General features: G+C 41.9%; 1 non-coding gene across 1 annotated transcript; it reads right to left on the bottom strand.

The window, feature by feature from the left end:
* Positions 1–201: 201 nt before the first annotated feature.
* Trnad-guc lies at positions 202–273 on the bottom strand. Its single transcript has one exon. It is a non-coding gene; the product is annotated as a tRNA-Asp (tRNA).
* Positions 274–17,362: the final 17,089 nt, after the last annotated feature.

Below are 17,362 nucleotides of genomic sequence, written 5' to 3'. Positions count from 1 at the left end.
AATAATATGTCTATACATTTGTAAATTATGAGCGTATTTTATCTGTGCTTCCGAAGTTGTGTAATTGTCATACATCAATGATAATATATGAAAATGTGGAAGTTGTATTTTATACCTAAAAAGACAAGCAACGCAACATGTCATGGTCATTAAATTAACGTCCTCAAACACAAGGGTATTCCTTTAGAAGGTAAAATATTTCTCCCCGGCCGGGAATCGAACCCGGGTCTCCCGCGTGACAGGCGGGGATACTAACCACTATACTACCGAGGACTATGCACGTTTGCAACCGATACGGCAGTTGACTAGTTAGACCAAAGTGCATAATGAAGAAAGTGTAAGTGATAAGTATTTTGCGAACCTATTTCTTCATAAAACAGCGTTTTCCGTTGACAGTGACGATTTTCTTTCATAAACGCAACAGAATGGTGATACAGCAACTCACACATCGAAAGCATTGCGCGTAAATACCACAATACAAAAAAATGCTCATTTGAAAATGGGAATCATTTCTCGGAAATTTGTCACGTAATAAATATATAACAGAAAATCGTAACTGGGAATGTCCATGAAGTAAACAAAAGAAAATCGTGACTGCCAGCAGAAAAAGTCATTTCACAAGCAAACGCACTGTCTCTACAATCGCAGGTTTTCACCAGCCATTCGTAAAGGATAAAGTAAAAATATTCTGCCAGTTGAGGAAACTTTGGCTTTTTCTTTTTTAATTAAGTGTTCATTGATATGGCTCGTACGTGATATTTCGGTGCTGTACAAGACTTCTGCTAGCAGGACATGCCCTTTAATTTTATTTTTTTACTGTTAAGATACTGGTATAACAACTAGGATGGATGAATACTCCGATCAAATGGGAAAAAATTTCTCTTGATTATGCAGAGAACAACTGTGTTTCAGCACATTTCCACCATCATCAGTGTGTCTGTTTTATTACGGTGTATTTCTCGGAATAATTACTGAACGAAAGTTAGGCCTACAACTTTTTACATTTATTCTAAACATTACATTTGTCTCTAGGAGATTTTGTTGCACCTCCTTTTAACTGTCATGCAGGCATAAAATGATTTTTGCCCAACTTTTCGTTCAATAATTATTGAGTAGTGTTAAGTTGTATTTTCCAGATCTGAATAAAACATGGCCCATTGATGATGCTCAAATGTAGTGCAACATGTTACTGTAATACGAAGGTCCTCTTCTTTTTGTTCCTTCTTCCTGAACTTTAAATACCATTCCAAATACCTCGTCGGTTTGCTTTTCCACTTCCTCAGTGTACAGACTGAATAACATCGGGAAAAGTTTATGACTTGTCTCACTGCCTTCTGAAGTACTGCTTCCCTTTCATGTCCTTCGTCTCTTATAACTGCTGGCTGGTTGTAAATAACGTGTTGTCACTTGCCTTTCGCTCTCTGTATTTTAGTCCCGCTAAGTTCAGAGTTTCATCGCATATTCTCCACCCAATATTGACAAGAGTTTTCCGTAAATCTACAAATGAATTGTATATTTTTAAAGAGCGTGAAGCTACCCATGACACATTTGTGGGAAAGTGCGAAAAACTGTTTGAATTTCATAATAACTTTATATGGGAAACTTCCTTGGCATTGTTGTTATTGATGTAAATGTGATTGTTAGACAAGAGATTGAATTTGTTAAGTTATATTCTGGTAATGTAAGTAATCACTAAACTATGGAAACCAATACCTTTTTATAAAACCACATGTAAAATATTAGTGAAACAACATTATGTTCACTGCATACAATATAGAACATACAGTTCTATATTTGAGAGTACTAATGCATCATTCTATAACAATAAGCAGTGTTTGACAGCCCGTTTACCCGTCATCTTGCCTGTCGTTCTTTACAGGCCAATTCAAAATTTCTTCATAGAAAGCCAAGTGTTGGTTGGTTGGTTGTTTTCGGGAAGGATACCAGACAGCTAGGTCATCGGTCTCATCGAATTAGGGAAGGATGGGGAAGGAAGTCGGCCGTGCCCTTTGAAAGGAACCATCCCGGCATTTACCTGGAGCGATTTAGGGAAATCACGGAAAACCTAAATCAGGATGGCTGGACGCGGGATTGAACCGCCGTCCTCCCGGATGCGAGTCCAGTGTCTAACCACTGCGCCACCTCGCTCGGTGTAGCCAAGTGTTCCAATTTCTTGATTGTACTGGAATTAACTGGAACATTACCAAATGCATAACTTGGCTTTTCTGGCGCAGTCAATGGATCACGTTGGAGAGACAGACGAAAAGTATAATCGGTCCATTGATCGTTGTAGAAGGAGTAATAAAACTCTTTCTTGTGTCACTTGAAACAGAATGTGAAAAAGCGTTAGTAAACAATGTCACTTTCGGGATACTTCCGGTTTCTTCAGAAACTTACAGAGGGTTGAAAGCAGAAATGATATATGACACCCTCTGAGTTTCATTTTCAAAGGGTTGCTAGTCCCGACTCTGAACATCTTTAGTTCTGAAAGGGCATGGGGAATTGATTGAAGCCTCTATAAAAATTACATTGTTTTATAGAAACTTGTAGAATGTTCAATAACTAACAGATTGATGCCTCAATGTCAATCTGTGCAGTTACATATGTAGTATCTGATGTAATAGCAAACTCGAAATCATAAAATTAGAGGCTGATGCCCTTTTAAATATATACGATTCAAGTGATATAAACGTAGGTTTGCCTTTCTTCAGTCTGTCTTCTAAGAAGAGTTGTAGGTCCTGTAAGTCATCGAATGTTCCTACATTTTTCCAGAACCCAAACTGATTTCTCCCGAATCCGGTTTCCACCAATATCACCCATTCATTTGTAAATAATTCAGGCCTGGGTCTAGGGCAAGGGTGGGTGAGGGTGGAAGGGTGGAGGGGTGGGGGGGTGGGGGGGGGGGGGGAGAACCGGAGCATATGCCCGGGCCGGCAATTTCAGGAGGCGCCAAGTTCACAATCTTGAAGAAAAAACCTTTTTCACAAAGCGCATAACATCCAGCGCACGTTGGTCTATCGATTATTCATATGATTTTGAAAAGCATCCCAGTTTGTTTTTGAACATTTTTAAACACTTTCAAAGTTGATTTCGGAACTAATCATAAGTTGATTTTTGAATGCTTACATAGTGTAAGTGATGACTCACCCAGGAGAATCCCCGTCGCATCTAGAAATGAAAAAAGTTTTCCGCAGACAGAAGGGGACAGGGCTAAACGAGCTGAGACGAATAAACCTCAACGGGTGAGTACCTATCGCTGTTTGTTTATGTGGTTGACTGGGTGTGCGAATGGTCAGCGTTGATATATTATTAGCGAATCCATAGATTCAGACTATCAGAGTGAAAATAAACGACTAACACGAAAACAGGCACGAAAGATTACGTATTGTCTTCTCGGTGTATCCAAGAAAATGAAAATTGACAGAAAATTTTTACCAGATCGCTACACTACTAAGGCCCAGTTGCAGAGTCCCTGGTTAGCAGGTGCTTACGGTTCTATTCTAGGAATAGCGCGGAAAATGCGTTATGCGAACATGTAATAAGGCCTAACCGGAAAATAAAGGTGGGATAACTAAACCAGTGAAGTTAACTGGAGGGTAGTTACAGAATCAGTGATGGCAGGATTGTTAGAACGAGGAAGGAGAAGAAACGGGGACATCACACATATTATATGGAAGAATATGACGATTTCAAATTGTAAAGTTCTTTTAATTAATAAAATCTTTTGGATGCTTAGTAAAATTATTCTGCTACGTATGGAATACAGTGAATGATGGCGAGGGCATACAAATACTTATATTGTAGTACCCCTAAAGCAGCAACGGTGAAACGCGATATATTCCGGTCTCTTTTTTTAAAAAAAATAAAAATATGCTAGCTACAGGCTCAGCAGTGTGCAATGCTGGGCATAATACTTTGAAATGCACAGGGTATTCTTTTGGCTGATAAATGAAAGCATTTCAGAAAAATCCAACTTCTTTGAAAAACATATGACCTGGACAGGGAGGCGGTACTGGTTATGGTGAATTACTAGCACTGAATTTTTTTTTTTTTTAGCAAAATTAGATGGCAGGTTTATTTTGTCTTTTGAAAAACATCTGACAGTTGAAGCTACATTGGTCAGAAAAAATACATCATATTTACTAATTGATTCACGAACAATACAGCAAGTATTATCTAGCCGCATGAAACCACATAAATACAAATCATCAAATTACATATAGCTCTGTTAAAAAATCTTAGAAACACTACAAAAGTGAAATATCTAACTAGCCTTTTTATCAATCAGTTTACGTACGTTCTGAGGTTACTCAACAACTACAAATTATTAACCAACTCATCTGTACCAGCGCGTTGGCAAAACGAAAATCATAATTATTTAACATCTTTACCTTGCTTGCACGAAGACTTCTGCTTCCATGTTCTCGTGATTCCTATATGGAAATACAGAAGCGTCCGATCTTACCCGTCGGCTTTGACCCATGACGTCACAAATACCGCGGAAACGACTATAAACAATTCCAATATGGCGGATATAAAAACATCGCATACGTATTGTAAACACTGAAATACACAAGTTTCACAAAAAGCCTAATGACTGTAACGGGACAAGCGTGGGAAATTAGGGGTTTTTGGGTGCGGAGAAACTAAATATACAGAAATGTAGCCACCGACCGCCATTCAAAACCACGCAAAACAACGAAATAAATCAACATCACAAAACTGACCAAATACCAAAAAACACATTCCTATCCATAATCGGACACTTCCCTTAACCTATATAGCTCAACAGAACCTACCGATCACATCCCCCAATAGAAAACTAAGAAACGAAAGCTTCCCTTACACCTACATACATCGGCACTTATGCAGTTTAGCAGGTACGGAAAAAATTTTTCATTTTTTTTCAAAATTTGATCATCATGTGTCGTTATGCGGTGGGGGGAGTCTGCAGTGCCCCCCCATCCCCCCACAGGCTTCATTAGTGTCAAATCAATATTTTCGAATCATAGGCGGCCGCTGCCGCGGCCGCATTCCAAAAAAAAACTCCCAACCTAACCTCAAGTGGGCTACGCTACAGATCAATATGTTCATCAAATTGCTTCATATTACGTATACATGTTCATTAGTGTCAAATCAATATTTTCGAATCATAGGCGGCCGCTGCCGCGGCCGCATTCCAAAAAAAAAACTCCCAACCTAACCTCAAGTGGGCTACGCTACAGATCAATATGTTCATCAAAGTGCTTCATATTACGTATACATGTTCATTAGTGTCAAATCAATATTTTCGAATCATAGGCGGCCGCTGCCGCGGCCGCATTCCAAAAAAAAACTCCCAACCTAACCTCGTATTCAGGGCTACGCTACAGATCAATGTGTAGGTCCCTTACGTCACGGGTCAAAGCCGACCCGCAACTATAACAAAAATAATACGTAATAAGCACAATCTCACGCATGGCCAATCTAGACTTCTCGAACCAGGTACCACGCCTTACAGAACGCCATACGCCATCTTTCCGGCAACACCACATGTATCCGTCCCTGGTCCGAGAGTCCGGAACTTTAACCAATTTCATAGGTTCACGGCACACACCGCACTTCACGACCTCGGCAATTAAGCCAAATAGCTGAAGAAATTTAATCAGCTCTAAAGCTGTCTCCCCCATCATCGCCCTCAACCGAACACTGTTAAGGCGGTCTTTCATATCCATTCCTGAACAAAAAACCACAACCAAATACACTCAATAACAAACTCACCCGACGTACAGCAATGAGCATTAAATTAACCATTAACTCACTAATAGAAATTCCGCTTCAAATCCAACACCTGAGCAACAGAAAACTGACCCCACCACACGAAACAAACGAAACAAACGAAAACCATGAACACACCACCAGAGAGCACGACAAACAAAAACAAGACATCTACAAACACGCCACAATCGCAAATCAAACTCCGCGCCGTAATGACGTCACACACCACAACACGCTTACGTCACGGGTCAAAGCCGACGGGTAAGATCGGACGCTTCTGTTGACCCTCCTATATTAAACTAACACATGGTGACTACACAGAGCAAAACCACAAAAACTGTCTACTCCATCCTCTTACAGACAGCTACCTACAACAGTGCACCAAGCCCTCTCTTACTCCAACACTACAATCTCAGACCAGAAGCAGTATCTTTGGCTCTGCGGTCGTACACATTCAGCGATCCACATTATAAAGCCGGTAATTTCCAAGAATGATTGCCTATCAAAATTGGAGGGATCCAAACGATACATATCGAACGTGCGATAGTAAATCGATTATGGAAGTATCGTGGCGCGCGTTATGAGTATGTTTCAAGTTGTCACTACAGCAACGACAAAAGAAAAGCGTTAGAGAAGCACTTGTAAATTCAAAGGAGATGACTTACCTTACTCGTCGTCTCGGTGTTACCGTCTTGTGACAGTCCGTGTGATGTATAAGCTACAGGGGCATTTCCTTTTTTTCCGTAGCCAGGGTAAACTCTAGCAATATCGCGCAGGAATATCGGCAGAGTGTGGCATGCGCCGACTTTCCCCTGCAAACGCAAGTTGTGGAAGTATAGGTATTGGAACAAGTACAGTTCGTCCCTCTGTCCTGGACACCCTTCTCTTTGTGGTAGACTTGACAGACTTCCACAGCCGTTCTATATTCTGGGTGTGGACACTGGCGTCATCCGAAGAGATGAACTCCACAGAGTGGTTCACGAATTCGTGGTCGAACCCTCCAGCTTTCAGAGTCTGGTACGACTAAAACCCGTCTGTGATGGTTTTTGTTCCAGGCAGTACGAAGTGCTTTATGAGACCCACTAAAGTCACCTTGTTTCGTTACAATACCCTCACAACGAAACACTTGCGGGACTCCCTTTCTATCCCATCAAAAACCCAAATATGATCTACTTCAATTTTAGAAGGTCGTCCACTCTGGTTCTTTCGTCTAGCAATATGAGATTCGTCTACTTCTACTATTTTATTCGATCCACCAATTGGCACACTGTCATTTATCACTACCACGTAACACACTTCTCGGCAAAACCCGAAATAGTCACACACGCTATTTGCCGATAACTCAGTTTCTGATACTGGGGCTTGCAATACTGCTCAACAGTGTGGGATCCGTACCAGATAGGGTTGATAGAAGAGATAGAGAAGATCAAACTGAGAGCAGCGTGCTTCGTTACAGGATCGTTTAGTAATCGCGAAAGCGTTACGGAGATGATAGATAAACTCCAGTGGAAAACTGCAGAAGAGACGCTCAGTAGCTCGGTACGGGCTTTTGTTAAAGTTTCGAGAACATACCTTCACCGAAGAGTCAAGCATTAAATTGCTCCCTCCTACGTATATCTCGTGAAGAGACCATCAGGATAAAATCAGAGAGATAAGAGCCCACACAGAAGCATACCGACAATCCTTTTTTCCACGAACAATACGAGACTGGAATAGAAGGGAGAACCGATACTCAGGGTACCCTCCGCCACACACCGGCAGGTGGCTTGCGGAGTATGGATGTAGATGTAGAATCTCGAGTCCAGCACGACACAAGAATTGCGCTCGTCTGAATCGATAATTTGGAGGACTCGAATCACGTATTTTTCCTGATGCTGGTTCGCTTTCCGCAAGGTCCGCAATGAAATTGCAACGCAATCTCAGTGTCCACACTCCTCTTACTAAGTTTTACAGACTTCGCAGCACCACAGTCAACACAGTCCCTCCTTTCCTCGTCCGGTAGAAGTCCATATTTGCGATAAAAAGTTAAACAATTGTCTACGCTGGATATGCATGGAATTAGAGTTTTCCATGTCTGACAATCCGCAAAAGAAACGTGAGAAGCAGCACACATTACACTTGCTATCAACAGAAACCGTGTGGGTTTCCCAATCAAATCACAAATAATTACGGCGGGAATGTAATGTACACGAACTGAAGAAACAATGGAAAACATAAAAATGACGATCACAAATAACTGATCATAACGTGCGCCACGAAACTTCCACAATCGATTTACTATCGCACGTTCGATATGTATCGTTTGGACCCCTCCAACTTCGATAGGCAATCATTCTTGGAAATTACCATAAAGCCTATCAGAAACATACATCGTTTATAAAAATCATAGTTTTGTTTTAGTTTACATCAATACTATTATCATATTCGGGCACCACATAAAGTGTACTCACTTAAGATTCCTTTCAAATTCATATAAAAATTTCGGACTATTACTACTTTTCGATCTCATGCTTGAGAAACTGGAGCATATGAATGAAATGTGAAACTATTCCCTAACATAAAATTTTTCATTGTAATAGGGCTAATAGAAATTTGATACTGGTACTTCGTGAATGATATTCTGTCGTGTTATTTATGTAAACGAAGTAGATAAAATTGACCCTTTGTGCCAAAACAGTCTCGTTTATCTGGCATGTGTTACAATTGCTGCAATATTAAAAAGGCCTATTTCGTTGTATCTAGCAGACAGTGACAAAATACACGCAATCAAATCGAGGAACCACACGAGCTTTGGTACTAATCATATTAAGAGTTTTTACAATACTAGACAACGACATTTCGGTTTTTGATTTAGAAAAATGTTTGACGAACTTTGATGAAGTAATAGGTTCTTTCTCAGAAAATAAAGCACGCCGTGTAACGTTGTAGCAAGATTAGAGAGAAAAAAAATGCTGGGACCTAAGGATTGAAGAAATGTGTACTGTCTTGCTTGTCTCTTGTCTTTAGTAGTTTAATGTTTTCCATATTTATGTCGCACGAAACAGAAAGTTATTACCAACAAGCATAAAGAGAGCAAATTTTCTGGAGTTCTTATTCTCCCCGTCACAAATAATTTCCACTGTCCTGAATATAGGTTTGATGGCTTCCATTATAAAATATACACGTTTGAATTCCACAGAGCGAAATACAGTGACGTGCGATAGAAGAATTCCGTGTGAGGAGGTGTGGCAGTGCACTTTGGCCTACTTAACATCAAATGCTATTTCTTACATTTCCTCGGACATATATGTTTTATATATCAAACTCTTCATAAAGATGTGCGCTACAAAATGAACATATTTTTGAAAAATCGATTTTTTTGGCGTCCTATCTCAAACCCTCGAGTTTTTGCCGCGGTTAGGAAATTTCGTAGATCAGGGGCTGAAGTATTTGGGTCAGTACTTTGCAACTATTACTTATTAAACCAGATAGTTTGATAGTAAGGGCTAGAGATATGCAAAAACATTTGTTTATACTTCAGTATTTATTAAGGTTTATAACCTTATTTGTCCAACATTGTACGTGGCTCCTTAAACATTGTTATGCACGTTGATATAGTTCAATGGGGACACCGTTTATAGCTCGACAGTTCAAATGGCTCTGAGCACTATGGGATTTACTTCTGAGGTCATCAGTCCCCTAGAACTTAGAACTACTTAAATCTCACACACATCCATGCCCGAGGCAGGATTCGAACCTGTGACCGTAGCGGTCGCGCTGTTCCAGACTGTAGCGCCTAGAACCGCTCGGCCACTCCGGCCGACAGCTCGACAATCATCGAAACAGTACCTCTCGTCATGCGTTCATAGGTATGACGTGTGTTATGACCTCTACTGCGGCGTAGATCCATTGTGTGAAATCTACCATATCAACAAGGTCCTTGATTAACCCCAATGAACTGATAGCGGAGTCCCCCCACCCCCTCCCCTTTCCGGCCCAACGCTCAGAAAATGTCTCTAGGAGAAATGTGGTAACACCGCCATGATAGTTGGGTGGGGCACCATCCTGCTGGAAAACGTGGTCGGGCGGCATCTATGGAACTGCAGAGTTCGCAAACATGCCGAAATAAATGTGCCATGTCACTGTAGAGCCCATAAAAAATGGACCAATCACCGCATGTTTATGTAATCCCCACAGCACATCCACGTGACGCTTTCATACTCAGTCACTTCTACTGTAGCCTCAATTCCCCAAATTCGACAGTTACGTCGGGTAACTTTGCCACAGAGGTGGAGAGTACATTCTTCACTGAAGAGCACTGCACTGAGGTAGTCGCCGTTCTCGTGTCTACGACGCAACATTTCAACAGCAAAATCACATCGTCTGCGGCCCCCCCCCCCCCCCCAAGCTTGTTTAATGGATTTACGTGGGTTTCTATCGAATGCTTCGCGAAGGTGTTCCACGGGCTCTTAATCATATGCATTTCTGGAACTTTTCCATCATTTGTAATCAAACTTCCCGTTTTTCGGAGATTTGCGTCGCACTTATTTGCGAATGGGAGAGTAGACGTTCCGTTCTCTTCTTGCACATTGCTGAACACATGTTGCAAACTTTAGCTCTACTAACCATAGTACACACTGCACATTTCGTTTTTGCGTCCACGTGATGAATGTCAGGAGTACGTCTGCCTCCTGCACTGTAAACATGCGCCATACGACTCAGCGCCTCTCGTGAAATGGTGAGGATCACACCAGGGATCAGGGAGAGCGTTTATCAACAGCGTACTTACCCAACAACATAAAATGAATTCTTTCGTTATAAGCATTTGTTAGTGTGGACCTCTGCCCTAGACACCGTGTTTTCATACCTGTCAATACCATCCTTATTTGGAATTGGTCAGCGAAGAATTGTTGTTGTTGTTGTGTTCAGTCCGAAGATTGATGTGGTGCACCTCTCCATGTTACCCTACCCTGTTGAATCCTTTTCATCTCCGAATAACTATTGCAACCTACATCCTTCTGAATCTGCTTACTATATTCTTCTCTTAGTCTCCCCCTATACGATTTTTATCGCCCATAATTCCCTCCAGTACTAAATTGATGATGCCTTGATGTTCCAGAATGTGTTCTATCAACTAATCCCTTCTTCTGATCAGATTGTAGCACAAATTTCCTTTCTCTCCAGTTTTACTCGGTACTTTCTCATAGGTTACGTGATCTACCCATCTAAACTTCAGCAATTTCCTGTGGTACCACATTTCAAAAGCTTCTATTCTATTTTTCTCGAAACTGTTTATCCCCAGTGTTTCGATATATGGCTACAGTCAATACAAACACTTTCAGAATAACCTTCCTAACACTAAAACCATTATTCTATGATAACAAATTTCTCTTCTTCAAAAATGCTTTCGTTATTGTTGCCAATCTACATTTTATATCCTCTCTAATCTGGCCATCATCACTTATTTTACTGCCCAAATAAGAAAACTCATCTATTACTTTTAGAGACTCGTTTCCTAATATAATTCCCTCAGCATTGCCTGATTAATTATACTGCATTCCATTTCCCGTTTTCTTTTGCTGTTGTTCATATTATGTCCTTTGTTGTCACTGACAGAATTACAATGTCATCGGTAAACCTCAAGGTTTTGTATTTCTTTTCCCGAACTTTCATTCATACTCCTAATTCTTCTTTGGTTTCCGTTAGTGCTTGCTCAGTGTACAGATTGAATAACATCAGGGACAGGTTACAACCTCGTCTCACTCCCTTCTTAACCACTGCTTCCCTTTGATGGCCCTCAACTCTTGCAATTGTGCCGGCCGCTGTGACCGAGCGGTTCTGGGCGCTTCAGTCCGGGACCGCGCGACTGCTACAGTCGCAGGTTCGAATCCTGCTTCGGGCATGGATGTGTGTGATGCCATTAGGTTAGTTAGGTTTAAGTAGTTCTACGTTCTAGGGGACTGATGACCTCAGATGTTAAGTCCCATAGTGCTCAGAGTGTAACCTCCCCCTCACTTATCGACCTTAATGACAGTGAAAATATTAAACCGCGTGTACCTAATGGAAATTTGGGAAAAGCAATCGTCACCGAAGTTAATCTGTCGGTAAAGAGGGAGGAAAGGGTTACATCTAAATGTAAGGAAAAATGCAAATGAAACTGGTGGAAATTAATTTTGGAAAGGGGTAAAGTTAATAAAGAAAGTAAATGTGCGGCCGTTACGTTAACAATTAACTAACGGTAATTAGATGTTTGAGATTTGGGGAAAATTACGGTCGCCAGTCCTATGGACAATTACTATAATAACTGAAAAAGAAAGGTTATTACACATATAATTAGCACTAGAAGCGTGGCAACTGAAGGTTGACACGTGTAGTGTGAAAACTGAAAGTTTGTCAGAAGTAATAAATTTCGCTACACTCTGACATAATTTAGCAATAGAATTAATAAAACCGGAAAATCGAAAGTTAATTTAGTGACTGAAGTTAATAGTGAGCTTTCTTTCTGAAGCACATCGAAATTCAGTAAAATACGGTTAGTCTTGGACTACCTCAACAATCATTTCAAAAGCTACTTGAATCTACGCAATTTAGAAATAAGAGATTTAACTTTGAACTTGAATTAAATGATTCTGAACAATTAACAATAGTAAAATTTAGTACGTACCAAGCTGAGCTGCAGTCACAGGTAAGCTAAAATATGGTAACAAAACTAGCACTCTTAATTTGTGCTTGTGTAATCTAAGTATTGTAGCCAGCTATGAATACTTTAACTGAACTTTGAAATTAAAGCACTGAAATGGAATTATGCTGGCGTTTGAATTTCAACGACACTCGGGTTCATTTCGGAAAAGGAAGGGACCCTGCTTGGTAATGCAATTGGGACAATGAGCAACAAAGGTTCATGCTAAGTTGCTGTAATTTTGCGAGGCAAATGGAACAATTTGAAAAGCTGAGGTCTGCCATACAGTTCTAAAACTTTACGTGCTTCCAGTCTTCCTTGTTGGTTGATTGAAGGTTTGAAGCCGTCAATCGAGGATGTGGCGACAGTCACTCATTGTCGGCCGTCGCTGTTGCAGAAGCTGGATGTTGGCGCGCCTTCTTCTCGACACGGTCACCAGACGAAACGGGCTCTTGATGTGCGCCAGCTAATGTTTCCCGTCCGCGACACCACGTCAGAAACTATCATAGCAAGTCGAGCGCAATTACATGCTGCCAAACCCCGAAAGCGCGGCAACTCGCGGGAGCGTCACACAACACCTACTCCACTCGCTACTCCCGCCAGACTCTCTCTTGCTCTGCCCGCGCTCCACGCGGCAGAGTTAACACTACCAAAGATCCTACACACTTTGATTCTTCACACGACCTATCGATGTAATCGTTCGATAGCAGTTTTCCCTAGGCAAGACCCAGCGTAAAAATACAAATAATCTTTACACAACAAACCAATTATACATCGACATAAATGCATAAATATATATATATATATATATATACAAATAGTAAAACAATTACAATATGTAAAGACACAGAAATATCATATGTTCAGGTAGCAAAAATAAGGAAAACAAATTATAGTACAATAGATGGAAATAGGAGGATATGCATTTCCGGCGTTACAAGAGCCATTTGCAACTGCCGTTTGGTTTCTGAACAAGGCGTAAATACTCTTTCGCTCCCAGTATTTCACCCCTGCTACTTCCAGAATGTCAAAGAGAATATTCCAGTCGACACTGTCAAAAGATTTCTCTAAGTCTGTAAACGATACAAGTGTAAGATGGCTCTTCCTTAACCTATGTTCCAACGTGAGTATTGCCTCGGCTGTTCTTATATTTCTGTAGAAACCAATCTGATCGTCACCAAGGGCGGCTTCTACCAGTTTTATCATTCTTCTACAAAGAATTCGCAGTAGTATTTTGCAACCGTGACTTATTAAGCTGATAGTTCTGCAATATTCATACCTGTCAGCACATGCTTTCTCTGGATTTGAAATTATTATGTTCTTCTTGAAGTCTGGGGGTATTCTGCCTGCCTCATATATCTTGCTCCTCACCAAATGGAAGAGTTTTGTCATGGCTGGCTCTTCCGAAGTTATCAGTAGTTCTGACGAATGTCGTCTAATGCAGGGGCCTTCATTCGACGTTGTCAAATTTTTCTCGCAGTATCATATTTCCCATCTCATCTTCATCTATGTCCACTTCTCTTTCTATAATATTGCCTTCAAGTTCATCTCCCCTGTGTAAACTGTACATTCCTTCCTCCTCTCAGCTTTCCCTTCTTTACTCGGGACTGGTTTTCCATCGTGCCCCAGTGCCCCAGGGAAGTGTGGTAGGCCCGCTGTTGTTTTCTATCCACATAAACTATCTTTTGGATAGGGTGGATAGCAATGTGCGGCTGTTTGCCATTGATACTGTGGTGTACGGGAAGGTGTTGTCGTTGAGTGACTGTAGGAGGATACAAGATCACTTGGACAGGATTTGTGATTGGTGTAAAGAATGGCAGCTAAATATAGATAGATGTAAATTAATGCAGATGAATTGGAAAAAGAATTCTGTAATGTCCAAATACTCCATTAGTAGTGTAGCGCTTGACACAGCCACGTCAATTAAATATTTGGGCGTAACATTGCAGAGCGATATGAAGTGGGACAAGCATATAATGCTAGTTGTGGGGAAGGCGGATAGTCGTCTTCGGTTCATTGGTAGAATTTTGGGGTGGTTCATCTGTAAAGGAGACCGCTTATAAAACACTAATACGACCTATTGTTGAGTACTGCTCGAGCGTTTCGGATCCCTATCAGGTCGGATTGAGGGAGGACATAGAAGCAATTCAGAGGCGGGCTGCTAGATTTGTTACTGGTAGGTTTGATCATCACGCGAGTGTGACAGAAATGCTTCAGAAACTCGCGTGGGAGTCTCTGGAGGAAAGGAGGCGTTCTTTCGTGAATCGCTACTGAGGAAATTTAGAGAACCAGCATTTGAGGCTGATTGCAGTACAGTTTTACTGCCGCCAACATATTTCGCGGAAAGACCACAGGATAAGAGAGATTAGGGCTCGTACAGAGGCATATAGGCAGTCATTTTTCCCTCGTTCTGTTTGAGAGTGGAACAGGGAGAGAAGATGCTAGTTGTGGTTCGGGGTACCCTCCGCCACGCACCGTATGGTGGATTGCGGAGTATGTATGTAGATATGGCTCCTTCTTTTGTCTGTAAAGCCCTTTGTAGTTGTCCTGTAGACGTTTGTAATGCATTTCGTCTGCTTCTTTTGCTGCATTTTTATGTTTCTTCCTTTCGTCAATTAAATTCGATCTCTCTCGTGTTATCCACGGATTAAGTATTAGGGCGCTATTTTGCACGAGTACAGACGGGCGGCAAGCGCTGGCCGAAAGAGATCGAGGACGGGGGCTGTTTGGCCCCTCCTCTCCTCTCCCCGCCGCCCATCTGGGCACCAGGGGAGTCCACGAGCTGCCGACCAGCTGACGGCAGGGTCGCCCCAGGCCTTCCCCCTTGTGGCTGGTCCAGCGGCCTGGCCTGGAGCGACCAGCTCGTGGGAACGCCACCTGCAGCCTCCAACTGTCTGTAGCTGTGACGGATCGGCGCCCCGCCTAACCGCACGGCGTGTGGTCGCGTCGCCCCTGCAACCCCAGTCTGGAGTCACACAACCGGTTTGCTGCAGGCTGCGCGCGGCGAAGCTGTGTAGCGGTCCAGACGGAGCGTCTGCACGTGGCGGACACGTTGGGTACTCAGCAGCTGCGTGGCGTAGCTGGGAGGGAGCAGCAGGCGGCACCGAGAGGTGGAGAGCCTAACTTCTTTCTCTTCTTCTTCTTCTTCTTCTTCTCTAAGGTACCTTAGCTTCCAAATGGTTGCTCTCCATCATATACCGTACTCAGTGTCTTCCTTCATCAGTATGTATGTTCGTGCTCTTCTAACGTCGTATATCATTCTAATTCTCTTCCTGTAATTGCTTCCACTTTTCCTTCTATAATTCTTCGTCACAGACAGTTCCCATGCAGTGTACGACCCATCAAAAATATTTTCCTCTTTCTGATCACTTTCAGTTATCGCCTTTCTTCCCCTGTTTTCCACTTCGCCTAAAGCATTCTTTTTCGCGACTACTTTCCACGAATTTCTAATAACTTATTTCGTTTGAACTGTCCATGACTCTCTACTGTACGATACTGTGCTCCAGACATCAGTTTAGCAGATTTCCACAGCTCCATTGCGATTCTTCTAGCTGTCGGTAAGTGCTTCACCTTGTTAAATGTTCTCTTTGCGACAGATATCCTCCTCCTTGTTTTTTCTATAGAGCTATGTCATTAAACTTCCCAGGTACAGAAAGAATTTTAGTCGATCTATGTTTTTTCCGTCTAACTATACATTAACTGGAGCTTCCTTCTAGCTTAGCCTCACCATTTTCGTCTTCCCTACATTTATCTTCATTCCATACTCCTCGGCTTCTCTTGAAATACTCTTGAACATCTGCTTGAGATCCTCTTCTGATACTGCCAGCAGAGCTTGTTCATTTCCGTATTTTATAGCATTTATCTTTTCTCCTCCAATTACAATGCCTCTTGCGTTTTCTATGGCCTTTCGCTCCCCCGTATGTACGCTATGTACACTATGTACAGTAACTGATCAGTTGACTTCGTAGCAGCTGAGGAGAGCTCCGTCTACCATCCTAAGGGAGCAATGGGTCTGATGATGGTTATGTAAAAATAACCGAAACCGGTTACCTATGTCATTGAAACATAAATGGTGTGATCAAGACTGAACTTTAGTCAAAATATAATCTTTTCATGTTTAAGGTTGTAAAGTTCTGGAGAAACAGAGAAATAAAATATTATTTCGGGTTTTTTGATTTACTAAACATTATGTCAGGTGGTGCTCCACTTCGTCGAATGATCTGAGTTTCGTGTGAGGTCAGCAAATTTTGAAGTGGAGAGAAAAATTTACGAAAATAACCGGGGAAACAAATTCTTAAACTCTGTAGGAGCCTCAGCTGCTTTATTTAAAACCGAAAACGTCTGCTTGTTGTTGCATATTGCCGATTTTTTACTGCAAGAAAACGTAGCTCCTGAGGTAAAAGACAGAATTTAAAATTACTGTTTGTATTCAAGCCTAGAAACGCATATTTAAGGCAAATCGTCAAAATAATTCTACATCTTGAAATAACATAGTGCAGTTTTGTTCAGTTACTTTACGCAATGATATAAATTTCCATACTTTCATTACAAGGCCATGTAGAAGAGGAAAGCACGAAAATCCCTATGGGGTCTCAGCTCTAAAACTCGTTAAGTTCGTAAAGCTGCAGAGTGCTCAACAAGAGCGTTCCGATACAGAGCCGGCCATCTATCTGTGTGTGACGTCACACGTGTGCGCGCGGGCCTGTACCCTAGGTGGTGTTGGATAGAGACACGCTGCAAGGACTCTGGCTCGGCGCTGTCCTTGAAGTAATCCATTTGTAACGGTTCCTTGTGTCACTGCGGTGCCACCCGCTGCTCGTACTGCCGCTGCACATGCAGTGCGATGAGCCAGAACCATATGCCTTCCCTCTGTTCTTGCGACCGTACATTCTCGTGAACACCTGCTGTCAGCAGTCATGCACAGTGGCTGCATTCCTGCCAAGTCTT

The sequence above is a fragment of the Schistocerca piceifrons genome, chromosome 9 (assembly GCF_021461385.2).
Source record: "Schistocerca piceifrons isolate TAMUIC-IGC-003096 chromosome 9, iqSchPice1.1, whole genome shotgun sequence".
In the NCBI taxonomy this organism is placed as follows: Eukaryota; Metazoa; Arthropoda; class Insecta; order Orthoptera; family Acrididae; genus Schistocerca; species Schistocerca piceifrons.
Note: the sequence above shows the minus strand (reverse complement) of the source record. Positions and strands in the feature narration are given on the sequence as shown.